General features: G+C 46.9%; 1 pseudogene across 1 annotated transcript; it reads left to right on the top strand.

Moving 5' to 3' along the window:
* Window positions 1-3,256: 3,256 nt before the first annotated feature.
* On the top strand, window positions 3,257-3,628 carry LOC308434899 (large ribosomal subunit protein eL31-like; annotated as a pseudogene). Its single transcript has one exon. The product of its transcript is annotated as a large ribosomal subunit protein eL31-like (transcript).
* Window positions 3,629-15,192: the final 11,564 nt, after the last annotated feature.

The following is a 15,192-nucleotide window of genomic DNA, read 5'->3' as shown; positions in this document are numbered from 1 at the left end:
TGTGAGTGTGCACAAGCAAACATGAACGCATACCAACAAAAAAAAATTTTAGTCTTAAAAATAAAATTAATAAATTCTACGCACCAAGCCCAACACAGGGAGAGAGGCACTGGAGAAAGTGCCAGTCAGAACTTTCCTTTCTGATTCCTGTAATTCTAAATTTCTCAACCTCTGTAATAATCACGATTTTGTACGTGACTTCTGAGATTACATTTCCTGATCCTCTGAAGTAGCATTACCTATGGCGCGTATAACCAGCCGGGGGGGGTAAGCCATGTCTCTGCTAAGGCACTTTGTCTACTCAGCCACAAACTAACTCCCTTCAGGGATAATCCTGTGACATTTAGAGAGCGCTGTCCACGTGCCAGGCACTGTCTCAAGAACTTCCTCCCACCTACACCACAGGACACTGCATGTGGGAACCTTCCCCTAATGAAAACAGATTTCAAAGGACCAATCACTGGGACTTCAGGGTCAGAGAGAGGAAGAAGGGAGGCAGGAGAAAGAGATTTCCTTTTGCACAGGAAAGTTGATGGAGGACACTGTATGTAGGGGGCCCCTGGTTCAGGCAGCGGACACAGTGGATTTGTATCGGGGAATTTGTGTCTTAGAATAACTTACAAATTAGACGCTACTTGCTGCGACCAGCAACTGTGCTATTTGTTGATTCTAAACTAAGACCGTGTGATGTTTTCCTTCACGCGGCGACTCGCCTGGGTTCCAGAGAGAAAGGTACAGCGGCAAAGCGTGGGTTTGAGAGAAGTGCACCCCAGCTTGCCGTGGGAATTTGGAAGCGTGGGGCTGGCGTGGCAGCGACCGCCATGGGAACTTAAGGAGCCGGGTGAAAAGGTTTCAGAGCTTCGGGTCAGAGAGTCTGTCAGATGAGAACAGGCAAACCGTAGCATGGGATTCATGTGTTTTATTTCACACTACAACTGGCCGTTCTTCATATGAGGAAACAAAGCTCAGAGAGTCAGTGAACAACCCAAGACCGTTCCGCCCACACTGACGGAGCTGCCATTCGGCTTCACAAACACCGTTCGTGGCTGTGCGGCTTCACCTCCCTAAAGGTTGGTCTCACAAAACAAAAAAAGAAAGTTTCCCAAAACTCGAGGTGTGCTTGAGTTGTGGTAGTGCACATCTTTGATCCTAAGATGTGGGAGGCAAAGGTATGAGGATCTTTATGAGCTCATATCTTGTCTACATATCGAGTTCTAGGCCATCAAGGACTACATTGAGACACCCTGCCTCAAAAAAATAAAAAGTAAACCAAGGTTGTCCTCTGGCCTCCACATGAATACACACACACACACACACACACACACACACACACACACACACCTGAGCATGCCCAGTGCAGCTCCCCGAACCGCACTCCCCCTACTGTCTGTGCTCTCCAGTCTGCCCAGCTGCTCCCTCAGCCTGTCCTGCCTTGAATTCTGCCCGTTAGTGACTGAGTCTCTTCTTGACTGTGAAAGACTTTTTTTTTTAAACTGACCAAAGTCAGTCAGCCTCAGCACATCCCGTGGGGTGATCTTGTGTGTCTGGAAATGTTTGTGCAAATGTGAGCATGTGTCAGCTCATGCTGGAAGGGCTAAGGTGAGAATTTAGACTACCCAACCTCTGGGTACCCTTGAAGCTAAAGATAATATTATTCCATGGAATAATCCTTGGTTTCCATGGAAACACGAGTGTTCCCAGAAGTTAAGTGCAGCCACAAAATGAAGTTCTACTTAGCACTGGTTTTGTTGCTGTGACAACATTGTACTTATATGAAGACAAGAGTGTTGCCTTGTCACCTTCGTCACGCCAGACGTGGCCCTAGCTCTTTTCAAGGACACACAAGCATCCTTACCTGCCTCTCTGCTCTGTCTTGCTGAGCCTCTCAGCCTTAGCAAACACTCCCTCCGGGTTCTCAGTTTCCATGGCCCCACACTTCCGCTCCCCTTGTCCGGGCTGTTCCTTCTTCGCCTCTTTTCCTGGTCCCTCCCCCTCCGGCCAGACTCCACACTGAAACTCGGTTTGGGACTGCCTCCCCTGGTATCTGTACGTTGTCCCTGGACCAACTGGCTCAGCTCCTGCTCGTCAATAGCCATGAGCAAAAAATGCCCACACTTGACGCCTCAGCTCTCACACACCTGAGAGCAACCACGTCCACCCTGAACTTCTCTCTTCCCGTTCCGGTAATTTCTCAAGATGGCTCTTGGCTGTGGCAGCTTACATCTGCAATCTCCAATAGGCTGAGGAAGGCGGGTGGCACAAATCCGAGGCCTCCCTGGGCTGCGTAGTGAGTTCTAGGCTATCCTGGCCTCCAGAGTGAGATACCCCGTCTCAAAGAAAGAAAATCGTGTTTTCTCCATCCGTGTTTACAACGACCCATGGGTAAATCCCTTTGGTACTCCAAAATGCACATACAGCCAACAATTTCTTCCCAACTCTAGTTCATGGCTCACCTGAAGGAGACCGGGAGCTCCTCATTCTTGTCCACAGAGTTTGCTCCAAGTTTCTATTAGAAATAACCTCCTCCTAGGGTCCTTACGTCATCTTCGCACGAGCCAGTCCGAGCCCGCTCTGCCCCCTTTCCACCGACTGCAGCTACCACAGCCCCTTCCCCCGCTTCCCTCACCCCTCGCTGGCTCGGCCTCGGCCTTGGCATGTGTTTCCAATATCCCGATATTCCCAGTATTCCAATATAATATTCCGTGTGTTAAAGATTTCCGTTCCCCGAGTCTGGCGATGATTTTCTGCCCTAACAGGGGTTAAAGGTATTAAAGACATTAGCCTCTGTCACAAGCAAGAGTTCAAGGAACCTCGAGTGGCCCAAGTCGCCCCGACTAGACTCAGGAGGCAGGGAGACTGAATTCAGGGCAGCCCCCAAGCTCCTGATGAGCATCAGCACAGCTCTGGAGAAGAAGAGTTTGGGTTTTTATTGCTGTGAAAACACCGTGGCCAAAATTGAGAAGGAGGGAGTTTATTCAGCTTACACATCCACACTGCCGTTCATCGCCTAAGGACGTCAGGACAGGAACTCAGACAGGGCAGGAACCTAGAAATAGAAGCGGAAGCAGAGGCTCCGGAGGGATTCTTTCTGGCTTGCTTCCCCTGACTTGCTGAGCCTGCTTTCTTAAAGAGCCCAGAAACACTGGCCCAGGGACGGTCCCACCCACAGTGGGCTGAGCCCTCCCCCATCAATCACTAATTAAGAAAATGCCCAACAATTCCTCCCGCCCTCCTTTTCCTGCGTGGGCCCAGCAGAATGGCTCCCGTAAAGAAGGTTGGGGAGAAGAAGGGCCGTTCTGCCATCAACGAGGTGGTGACCCGGGAATACACCATCAACATTCACATGCAAATCCATGGAGTGCGCTCAGGAAGCGTGCTCCTCAGACACTCAAAGAAATTCGGAAATTTGCCATGAAGGAAACGGAGACTCCAGATGTAGGCATTGACACCAGGCTCTATAGAGCTGCCTGGGCCAAGGGAATAAGGGAGGCTCCATATCGTATCCAGTACGTTTGCCCAGAAAGTGTAATGAGGATGAGGATTCACCAAACAAGCTCTACACATCGGTAGCTTACGTGCCTGTCACCACCTTCAAAATCCACAGACGGCCAATGTGGATGAGAACTAACCTGCTGAGTGCCAAAGTTGCAGAACTGCCTCCAGGTTTTGGTTTTCCTTTTTGTTGTCTGCCCCATCAGTGGAATTTTGGGGTGTAAAAGGTATTGTTGGAAATGAATCTGAAAACCTCTGTTCTGGGTACATGGGAAATTGAAAGTATCTTTTCACAGAAGTCAGTGTATTAGAATTTTGGTTTTTGGGTGGACAGGGTTTCTCTGTAGCACTGGTTGTTCTGTGGACGAGACTGGTCTTGAACTCGGAATCCACTTGCCTGGTGTTGCAATTAAATGGTATACCAGTAAAAAAAGAAAAGAAAAGAAAAGAAAATGCCCTACAGCTGGATTTGTGGAGGCATTTTCTCACCTGAGGTTCCCTCCTTTCAGGTAACTCTAGCTTGTGTGTAAAGTCTGCATAAGACCAGCAGCAGAAAAGGGGAGAGACTTCCAGCTAGTGGCAACTTGCAAGCCATCAGTATTACTATAAAATGCCCACAACTGTCTGTTCTTTAAACTCAAAACCCATTGAGCAGTCTGCTGACAAGAATACCCACACACTGGACTGACGAGATGTGACCATGTAAAGCGCTCGTCATGCAAACCTAATGACCCAAGTTCCACCCCAAAACCTACAGTCATAATAAATATCAATCCTGCCTAGAAGAATGCACTCAGCCCTCATGCACTGATTGGATGAAATCGTGCATCTGTGTAAAAGGTTGAAGGCCAGCATCCTAGGGTATGGTTCTCAATGGTGGCTCTTTATTCAAATCCACTGTTTGGTTTCCCGTCTTCACAGCAGCTGAGTAACACTGGATTAGTTAAAGAAAATACTAATTGTTTGATACGAAGCAAATCAGGAAACCACACTAAGAAATCAGTAGAGGGGCTGGAGAGATGGCTCAGTGGTTAAGAGCACTGGCTGCTTCTTCAGAGGTCCTGAGTTCAGTTCCCAGCAACCACATGGTGGCTCACAACCATCTGTAATGAGATCTGATGCCCTCTTCTGGTGTGTCTGAAGAGGGCGACAGTGTGCTCATAAATAATAAATAAATACATCTTTTAAAAAAACAACAACAAAGGGAAGAGGCAAAATCAAATACAGACCTGCTGTGTGGTCCACTGTCTACTCCTGGTACCTCAGATCCTAAGACACCAAAGGCTCCTTTTCCTCAGATGCTAACAAATGATGTCCGCACGCTCTAGACAGGCTTGTATGCACATTTGTATAGTATGCGTACTACCAATGGATAAGGATGATATAGTGCAGACCCACAATGTAGTTTCATACAACCATAAAGAAAAACAAAATGATATCATGTACAGGAAAATGGACAGAACTGAATACCATGTTAATTGAAATCAGATAGCCTCAGGAAGACAAATGCAGAACCTGGTTTTATTTTTTTTTAAGACATAAAAGTGTATGGAAGATTATTTCAAAGCAGGAAAGACTCCAAGACAAGGAGGAAGGAGAGGGAGAGGGCCCTGAGGATGGTGATTAAAGTACATGACATACGTGCTTGAAAATGTCACAAGAAAACCCATTATTTTGTGTAGCCAATATGTGTTAATAAAAGAAAAAATTGGTGTGAATAAGGATTCTGTAATCAAATATAAACTGTATGATGTTAATTATGTATTTCACTGCTGTGGGTTTTTTTTCTTTTTGTGGGGGGGGGGCATTCAACAAAGAGTCTCACTGGGTAGCTCTGGCTGTCCTGGAAATCACTCTGTAGACCAGGCTGGACCTGAACTCAGAGATCCTCCTGCCTCAGCCTCCCGAATGCTGGGACTAAACCATGTGTCACCACCAAATGCTGGGGTTAAACCGTGTGTTACCACCACCTGGCTGGCGGTAGAATTTCTTAAGAAAATATTGTTGTGTTATAAAATTCCAGGAAAGGGTTAAAGTTTGCAACTTTTTCCAAAATTGATAAAATGTGTCACACTTTAGAATCAAGTTTAGGAAGCAATATGTCAAACAGATGTCCAATGGGTATGCCTTGTTTATGAGACTACTGTCTTAGATTTGTGACTCTTTTGAACCTCCACACAGACAGAAACAGCAACTACTTAATCAGGTTGCTATGTGACTGAAATGTAGTCAAATATAGTCAGTACCAAGCTATGTCCAACAGTGATGGACAAAATTTCAGCCAACCACGGACCACAGAATGCTGAATGTGGTGAGGTATGCCTGCTATCTAAGCACTCACAAGACTGAGGCAGGAGGATTGTGAATTCACAGCAGGCCTGAATACACAGCTAGTTTTTGTTTGAAAGAAAGGAAGGAAGGAAGGAAGGAAGGAAGGAAGGAAGGAAGAAAGAAAGAAAGAAAGAAAGAAAGAAAGAAAGAAAGAAAGAAAGAAAGAAAGAAAGAAAGAAAACAGAAAACAAAATGGCCATGCATAGAAGGCTGAGCCTACTGGATTCTAGCGGACTGGGAAAAGTCCGCATTCTCACGCCCATAAGGAAGTGCAGCTCTCACCCCGCATGGGAGAAACTTCTCTGCTGTAACGGATGGACACCATTACAAAAACCACAGCCGATCAAGACGCAGAGAACCAGAGACCCGCCCGTGTGGTGTCCAGTTCTAGCTGATATCTCCACAACGCGATTCCGGCACTGAACCTCAGGGATCGTCGCAGGAGAGATGGAAGGATCGGAAAAGCCAGAGGAGCAGTTTTCTGGGGTTTTGTGTCGCCTAGAAATCCCAGAGGGGCTCGAAGGCTCAACAACATGGCTGCCTAATAAGGACTGCAATGGACTCGCTAATGTGGAAGGAGGAAAGCTCACAGGACCTTAACCACCGACAAAGAAAGACTGGCAACTGGGAATACCGACAGCCAGAGAAATCATCTTCCCCAAGGACAAGCTTACACCGGTTATCCGGTGCCAAGTGATCGGGTATCCAGGAAACACTGTATGAACTGAACAATAGTGTGTGCACACGCGTGTGTGTGTGTGATCTCGACTCTCACCACTCTCAGACACTCTGTATGGCTTTACACCTGGGAACAGAAGTGTCACGTTTGACTCCTGCTGTGGTTCGGAGCCAAGTCAGCCCAGCTGGTAACCCCACCCTGTCTGAGACTTTTGCTTCCTTAACTTCATAAATCCCCACCCACCCCTTCTCACACTGTGGAAGATTCTAGAAAAAACGCCAGGATCTAAGCACAAACAGGAAGCACAGGACTTCTGGATGAAAAAAAAAAAAAAAAAGACAGGAGCTGAAGGACTTCCTAAATCAAAGCACTTAGGCAAAAAGCAATATATCATTTAGGGAAATGCAGACGCTGAGTGCACTAGACCTGCATTTAATTTCTAATCTGTTTTTGCACCGCTGCATGCCAAAGTTGATTCAAATAAATATTTAAATAAAACCTGAGCTGCACAGAGTACTGCGAAAATGACCGCACCGGGGTGTGACTGGAAGCTCATCCGTGGTGCGCGTGCGCCCTCTGCTGCTCGACAGCGCTGCCAACAGCTCCCTCTCCACGCGGCCCACTTCTGCGGTCTCCTCTTGAAATACTGGGACTGTTACTGTTTGGTTTGGTCTGGTTTGAGCATAACAAATGGAAATCTGCATGCCCAAGCTTTCTTTGAGTTTCACCCTCATCTCAGAGAGATTTCGTCGACAGAAGTACTCAGATTTCTTGCTGGGCTGAGATCATGGCATAACTCTTCTTCAAATGATAAAAAGTCCTGACTGGGTGTAGTGTTACAGGCTTATAATACTAGCAAGTTGGGAGATAGAGAAAGGATGGGGTCTGAGATGTCTTTGACTTTCAGGATGTGGCTTAGGTCATGTATGACTGTGATCCTGCCTCTTTAAAATAAATAAAACGTTCCATAAAGGGTATTTTATATGGGTATCCTGATAGCACATCACAGAGATTCAAATTTTATTCATTATACAGACTTTTTAGTGTTCATGTTCCCATGGTTTGTTTCTCAAGATTGCCAGATTTAATATTTACAAACATGCCCCCACGTGTTACCACAGAACCTTGTTACAATAAGTACACTTTATTAATAATAGAGAGTTGGGGGTAGAGAGGTGACTCAGCCGTTCAGAGCACTTGCTGCTCTTGCAGAAGACCCGGGCTCATTTCCCAGTGTTCTCGAGGTTCACAGCCGTCTGTAGCTCCAGGCAGACCTCCGGCCTCTCTGGGGAATGTATGAATTTTGAGTGCATGTATCCATGTTGTGAATGCCAATAATACACATGTCTTAAGGTTTCTACTGCTATAGTGAAATGCCATGACCAAAAAGCAGATTGGAGAGGAAAGGGTTTATTTGGCTTATATTTCTACATCTCTGTTCATCACTGAAGGAAGTCAGGACAAGAATTCAAGCAGGGCAGGAACCTGGAGGCAGGAGCTGATGCAGAGACCATGGAGGGGTGCTGCCTACTGGCTTGTTCATCATGGCTTGTTTATCTAAAACGTCTCTTTTTAAAAGACTGATTGATTGATTGATTGATTATAAGTACACTGTGGCTGTCTTCAGACACCAGAAGAAGACATCAGATCTCATTACAGATGGTTGTGAGCCACTATGTGGTTGCTGGGGATTTAAACTCAGGACCTCTGGAAGAGCAGTCAGTGCTCTAACCACTGAGCCATCTCTCCAGCCCTATCTAAAATTTTACTGGTTTTTCTCCATTTTGTCTGATAAGCTTACCTCCCTTTTCATGTGAGCTCTGAACTTCACAGTTAAAATTGTTTCATGCTAATCAGAGCGGTTAGCTCATCTTAATAAAGAATAAAAATAAAACATCTCTCCCTTTGCTTTCTATTTATTTCCCCACATCTTTAACACCAGATCTAAGAGTAAAAACTGAATAACCCAGACATGAGACTAAAATTTAAGAAAATTGTTCTTAAGCATACTTAATGAAGAAACTAACTCTCGTTTCTTTGTACAGCAAAGGTGTTGTACTAAACCTACTTAATAGTTTTTTTAAAAGGTGGTGCATTTGGAAGGAGGAGAAACCTGAGGATGTAGAACCCTCAGTTCCGACCCCCACCCCCAAATCATGTGTAGGAGCCTTAAAACTCCAGGATGCCCAGTCCTATCTGATGTGTTTATAAAAAGATAAAGAGGGGGGGATAAGTTTGGTGGAAGTGTGCTGAGGTGTGCGGGAAGGGGGTGCCTCCATGGGCCCATGCTGAGGCATCCCTTTCCCCTGAGGGACCAGCCTCAGGATGGTATAGAATAGAGTTTATTCAGGGCATGGAGAGGGAAGCCAAGAGGGTAATAGAGGCAGAGAAAGGCAGAGACAGACAGTAGAGAAGTAGAGGCCGGCCATGAGCATGTGGAGAGAGAGAGAGTGGGAGAAGGGACGGGACGAGAGGACAGAGCAGGAACAAGAAGGCAAAAGCAAGAGAGAGAAGACCAGATCAAAGCAGCCCCTTTTATAGTGAGCCAGGCATACCTGACTGTTGCCAGGTAACTGTGGGGCGGAGCATACCCGACTGTTGCCAGGTAACTGTGGGGCGGAGCTTAGAATGCTAGCACCATCTATTGACCCCGAGTCAAAGAATCCTGTGTTCTAAAGTGAGTATGTGGTGGGGGCATATGCACGCAGGAAAAGAATCCTCTCCCTTGGGGCTGCCAAGGTCCTCAGGGAGTACTTCTCAACTTTGATGTCTGTGAATCGAAGCACACCGACTTAGTAGTGGCTTTAGCATTTCTAACCAGCCACTAGCTAATGTTAATGCTAAGGGCCAAGGGCTCCACTTAGACAGCAAGAGCCTGGGGTGGGGGCGGGGCAAAAAAGGGGCAATTTGCTATAATATGTAGTAATACAACATCTGTGTGTGCTGAAATTGCAGGCCACAACTACATTACTGTCATAGTGTCATTACTGTGGAAATGAGGATCGAAATGGGAAGAAAAAGAGAAAAAATCTTGATAGTTCTTCGGAGACTCTCTGTGCTGTCTTCAGTTGATGTCTGTCTGCCTGTCGCTCTGCCTTCCACCAGCTCCCCACCTGCTCCTCAGACATGCTGCCAGTATATATATATATATATGGGGTCATTCTACACCCAGCATGTCAAAGATAGCGGCCACCTAAACCACATACGCAAGCTCAAGTCTCGGAGCGTTTCCACCAGGTGACTGGTCAGAGCTCCAAGGAGCAACTTCTGCAGACTGTGCAACGGTGTGAGGCTGATCAAATCAACACTGGAAAGCATAATTGGCAAATCTCCTCGTGTGGTTTTGAGAAATTAATCGAGACAGGTCTGGTGAACCTTTGCTGACAGAGTCTCTTTGGGACAAATGACTCCACGTTCCCAATGCACTGTTATAAAGGAAAACTCCAGCTGCAAATCCCAAGGTGACCCATTTATCCACTCGGTTGGAGAATAATGACTTCTTAAGCGTGGCAGATAATTCCGCTGGTTTAAAACCAATTTGGTTAATACGATTAAATGAACTATTTGATCTCTAGGGTTCAAAAACCCATCCATTTGACGCACGCGCTAACATTTTAATAAGGACGTAAGTGTCGTGAAGCTTCCAACGACTTCCAACGACGTTTCGGAGCAGTGAGTTTCCAAAAGTGGCACGTGTCACATCACACTTCAAATCCCCAGAATTACTCATAGGAATCGATATTGCAATATTCTCTCCTCATTTCGTTTGTCGGTGGTAACAAAGGAGAAACTGGACTCAAGCTCCGCCCTCGCCCCACCCCAGCCCCTCCCCCAGCTTCCCCAGCCCCACCCCCACGCCCCTTGTGCTAGCCTCGGCTGGTCACTAGGCTTCCTCCCTCGGAGCGCACGGGCACCGTGAGCGTCAAAGGTCTATTTCCAGTTGCCATTCGAATGAATCAGCCAGTGATAACGCGATCAGCCTCTGCCTCTCTTCTTGGAACTCACGGAAAGTCACTCATTTGGGGCCTTTACAATCATCTTCGTTCCCAACTGTCCCTCCTCAGGCACACCGGCAGATGCTGTTACCCACCGTGTGTGTCCTCCACGCTCTTCCTTTCCGGTTACACCCACTGTCTCTTTGTTCTTACCTATTAGCCATAAACTGAGAGCTCCATCTGTAATTCCAAGTCTGACCTCTAGACGCCAAGTAGGATGACTACACCCCATCCCCCCCAAAAAAAAAATGTGGCTAAAACAACATATATTTCGTGATTTATTTCTTTTTACAGATATGAGTGCTCTATCTGCAGACCAGAAGAGGGCATTGGACCCCATTACAGATGGTTGTGAGCCACCATGTGGTTGCTGGGAATTGAACTCAGGACCTCCGGAAGAGCAGCCAGTGCTCTTAACCACTGAGCCATCTCTCCAGCCCCTCATAAACCACATATTAAAATTAAATTTCATTTTTGCTCCAAACCAGTCACATCCCAGCCGTCAGTGCCATGATTTGCGTGTGGTTTAGGTGGTCCACGTCTGTCTGCTGACAGTACTGGGGCACAGGGTAAGGATATAAGGTAGTGTGGTCTTTGGAAAGTGGGATTACCTGAAGATCCTTACATCACTGGAGGGCTTGCGGTATTTTTTGTGCAACCCCCAGGGAGCTCCGCAGAGGCTCCTATTACAGAAGCAAGACCAGAGTCAGCTGCCAACTTGTCAAAACCTAGAATCACTTGAGAAAGAGATGTCTGGACATGGATATCCAACTCAATTACCTTAATTGAAGTGGGAGGCATAGTGAGAATTTTGGTCTCTTCGTAAAAACACAAAGATTATAAGAACGTGTTTTCACTTTGATCCCAGGTGTAGGAGATGGGGTGGTTTCAGATTGTCCACAACAGCTGACTATGATTCACCTCATGCTCTGGCGGGGGTGTGATTTTTGCCAGCTGCAGATAATTTCTGGGATTCTGGGGACCCTTCAGAGGACAGATAAACTCTAGGACCCTGAGAGGTTGCTGGTGGTTTGGTGGCTGGTTGCTGTTGGTCGTGGTTTGTTCGGTAGCCTGTTAAATAGTTGTGCACAAAGAAGAAATTATATATCCTGAGGGTGAAGATCAAGCTTGCCCCAAGGAACACAATGCCACCACTCAGCAGGAAGTCGTCTAAAGATAATGTTAGACTTTGCCCTTTGTCCTTTTCTCTCCTTCTAGGGTCAGGGGTTGAAGGGTGGAAGAAAAGGGGTGGAGAAGGGGGGGGAAGAAAGAAGAACCCACAAAGTAGCAAAAGCCCAGCTACAGGGAGGACTTACCACATCGGACGGCTCCATTCCCTGGCTGAAATCCTGCCTAGCGACAAACAGAGCCGTGCCTGCACTCCTTGTCCTCCATCCAGCCTGTGGACGCAGTGTGGCCAGCTCCGTCAAGCTCCTGCCGACCTAACTCCCCCACCATAATGGACAGTGTGAGCTAAAATCCCTCCCGCCCGTATTCATGAGGTGTGTTCACACCACCCGGTTACTAGGAACAATAGAACACAGGAGTATGAAGAGACACGTCTGATCTATGTATACCACAGAATTCTCTCTGCAAGACGAAGACGCACAAATGTTTAAGTAAAAGGAACCTGATTCTAAGAGGGAGCATACTGTGTAGGTGGCTCCCGGCCTCGGTACTAGCACTGAGGGGACAGGGTCAGCTGGCGTTGTGAGTTCCAGGCCAACCTATCCAAGAGAGAGAGGAGAGGGAGAGAAGGGAGAGAAGGGAGGGAGGGAGGAGAGAAGGAAGGAGAGAAGGGAGGGAGGGAGAGAAGGGAGAGAAGGGAGGGAGGGAGGGAGGGAGGGAGGAGAAGGCATTGATTCTAGATGTAAAAATCTAAGATGAGCAAAATTAATCGGAAATAAATCAGAACAAAAGGTTTGCGCAGAGTAGAAATGGGCGGCTACCAATTCCGCACTTTATCGCAGGCCACAGAGCGGGATCCACGCCTCCCCCGGGGGGCCCTGCTTCTCTGCCACGTGCCTGACACACACATCACGTTCTGCAGACCGCTCCAGCGGCATCACGCCTCGCTGGCCCCCGTGCTGTGCAGCCGCCCTCTCCCGGCTCTCTCTGCGCGCCGGAACTCCGCCCACATCCCGGGAGCCCGGTAAAATGGAAGTTCCAGAAACTTGTAATTTATCACTTATGTTAAATTCCCAATCTACAATACATCCACACAATAAACTCACTGCCGGTTAATAAAGATATAAACACCCACCTAGACAAGATAAAACTGACCTAGACCACCTGGATCCGGATCAACCTGCTCCACCTCCATCTTCCTTCTGCTCCTTCCTCTTCTCTCCCACCTTTGTCCCCACCCCACTCTCTGCCGTCCAATCACGTATCGCCTTGACCTGACTAGTGCCAGTTCTCACCTGTACAGACATCAACCCACAGGTGGGGAGGAGGAAATGAAGCTGAGAAACAAAGGATTCTGGGATGACAACCAGATATCTCTAACTGCAGTTCCATCCAGCACACTCTTCTGGACCCGTGGGCACAGCATACATGTGGTGCACAGACATACATGTAGGCAAAACACCCGTACACACAAAAAATAATATCTCCATGTCTCTAACCACCTTCCTATACTGCCTACGTTTAAAGGGGGGCGGGGGAGGCTGGAGAGGTGGCTCAGCAGTTAAGAGCACTGGCTGCTCTTCCAGAGGTCCTGAGTTCAGTTCCCAGCAACCACATGGTGGCTCACAACCATCTGTAATGGGATGCGATGTCCTCTTCTGGTGTGTCTGAAGACAGCGACAGTGTACTCACATACATAAAATGAGTAAATAAATCTTTAAAAAAAAAAAAGAAAGAAAGAAAAAGATAGTTTCCCTGCCCCCCCCCCCAAAAAGCAAAGTGTGACAGACGTTTCCATCAAGACATGAAAACACTGTATTACATACAGATTTAAGAAACATTTTTAAAAGCATGCACATGATATACATACACACACACAGGCAAAAAAAAAAAAAAAACACTTAAATGTTTAAATCTAAAACTTTTTAAAGTTGAAATGGGCTGGAGACCCAGCTGAGGTGTTACAGATATTCACAGATCTTGCAGAAGACCTGAGTTTGGTCCTCAGAACGCCTCCCAGGCAGTTCCCACGATCTGTAACTCCAGCTCCCGGGGACCTGACGCCCCCTCGTGGCCTCCACAGGCACGTGCTGCACTCACGTGCACACAGGCACACAACCATCTGCGCCCAACTTAAAATATATCTTTAAGTAAATCCTGGAGAGTGCCCAAGGCAGTGAGGTCCCTTAGACACTGGTGGAAGTTTTCACCAGCGCAGCCTCTATGGAAATCAGTACAGAGCTGGTTTCCTTTGCTCCTGAAAAGCTGACAGTAGAAACATCGTGTAAGTAGAGGACCGCGCCTGAGCATGCGCACACCCGACAGATCTGCACACGGCACGCATGATTACTGCAGCTTTACTCATGACGACCTGTTGGGGAACAGCCATCACCGGAAAGAGAGAATCATGTAAAATAAGTCAGATTCATGACGAATGGGTCTTCTCTGAAATCTGGAACCTAAAGTGTGTGTGTGTGTGTGTGTGTGTGTGTGTGTGTGTGTGTGTAAGACAGACAGACAGAGACAGAGAGGGAGATAAAAGTAGGAGGAGAAACGGAATCACTAGAGAAGGGGTCAGGAGAGTTACAGGTGTGAATACAAACACCACACAATAGATAACGGAATAAAAATATCATTTTGAAGCCCATTACTTTGTACACACAAATGCACACTAATAAAAGTTTGACTGTAGAGATTCCATTTTAGTTGGAAAGACCACAACACGTGTGTTGTCTACTCAGACACATCCACACAGCTCCGACTGGACTTCATCCAAGTGTTGTCCGCGGCAGAAGCACAGCCAGTCAGGAGGCACAGGCGACAGGACAAGGTCTCCTTTCTCCCTCTGGGACAAAGTCTCAGGTACACCAGGCTAGCCTCGAACTCACTCCCTAGCCAAGGCTGGCCTGTCCCCATCCTCCTGACTCTGCCTCCCTCATGCTAGGATTACAGGCTAGCACACATACCACACACTGTCCAGATTATTCTCTGAATGTAAAAGTCCGGTGTGTGTACGGACAAGGTTTTTTAAATTATATGAGAAAAGTCTTACAAACACATAAAAAGTGAAACCAAATTGCATTATAGTTTAAATGCAGTATCTTAGGTTTAAAAGGATTTAGTAAGGGAGACTGGAGGGATGGCTCAGCAGTGAAGAGCACTGGCTGCTCGCCGAAGGACCTGAAGAGACTCCCAGAACCTACACAGTGGCTCATAACCATCTCTGACTCCGGGTCTAGCGGATCCAAGGCCTAGTTCTCGTCTCCAGGCACCAGGCAAACACGTGGTACACAGACACACATACATGCATAACATACATGTACATAAGATAAAAAAAAAACCTAAAAGATAAAGTGTCTGAGTATCAAACTGTCCCAGGAAATTGAGTCATAAGTCCCCCATACATACACAATGGACAAAGAAAATGACCTTGACCTTGAGTGAATTACTCCCGACTTTCATTCTTGGCATTTTGACAAAAATCTCAACAAATGTATGATCTGATCATCACAGTCTGTAAATACCAATATCAACCACCCACCACCACACAAGTGCATGCTTCACAGA

Source organism: Micromys minutus (assembly GCF_963924665.1).
Source record: "Micromys minutus genome assembly, chromosome: 22".
Lineage (NCBI taxonomy): Eukaryota > Metazoa > Chordata > Mammalia > Rodentia > Muridae > Micromys > Micromys minutus.
This window is presented reverse-complemented; position numbering and strand designations above follow the sequence as displayed.